This window comes from Penaeus monodon, chromosome 33, assembly GCF_015228065.2.
Source record: "Penaeus monodon isolate SGIC_2016 chromosome 33, NSTDA_Pmon_1, whole genome shotgun sequence".
Taxonomy (NCBI): Eukaryota; Metazoa; Arthropoda; class Malacostraca; order Decapoda; family Penaeidae; genus Penaeus; species Penaeus monodon.
The window spans coordinates 19,024,498-19,024,962 of NC_051418.1; positions in this window are offsets into that span (position 1 = coordinate 19,024,498).

Consider the following 465-nt stretch of genomic DNA (forward strand, 5'->3'; position numbering starts at 1 on the left):
CACTTGGTTTTCATTGCCATATATGGACACAGTTTCGACCCCTTGGGGCCGCAGTTGTTTCTTTGACCATAATCACGGTAAGAACCCATATGTAGTTGGTTACTTAATGCCGAGGTTAAGCAAGAAAATTATTAGATTGGAGTGTTTTAGAGCAGCAGCCTTTTTTCTTGAAGAATTTTGCCGCTCCTACATAAATTTCCTCTATAATTTTCTCTTGAGAATATCAGCTCACAGAAAAAGAAAATAGATTAATCATGAGAAGAATATAAGTGGTCACAAACGATGCCTTTCATCTACTAACGATGCTTTAACCAAGAAGATATATATGTATCTTGCGTTTGTCTAAATTTGCTAGTTCCGGCTGTTTCTAGCCCGGGCCCAAGGAATCTTCACAACAACTACTAAAGGACGTTGCCCAGAGTCTTTGATAAGCCGCTGTTTACTTCAGTCGGAGAACCTTGTTTC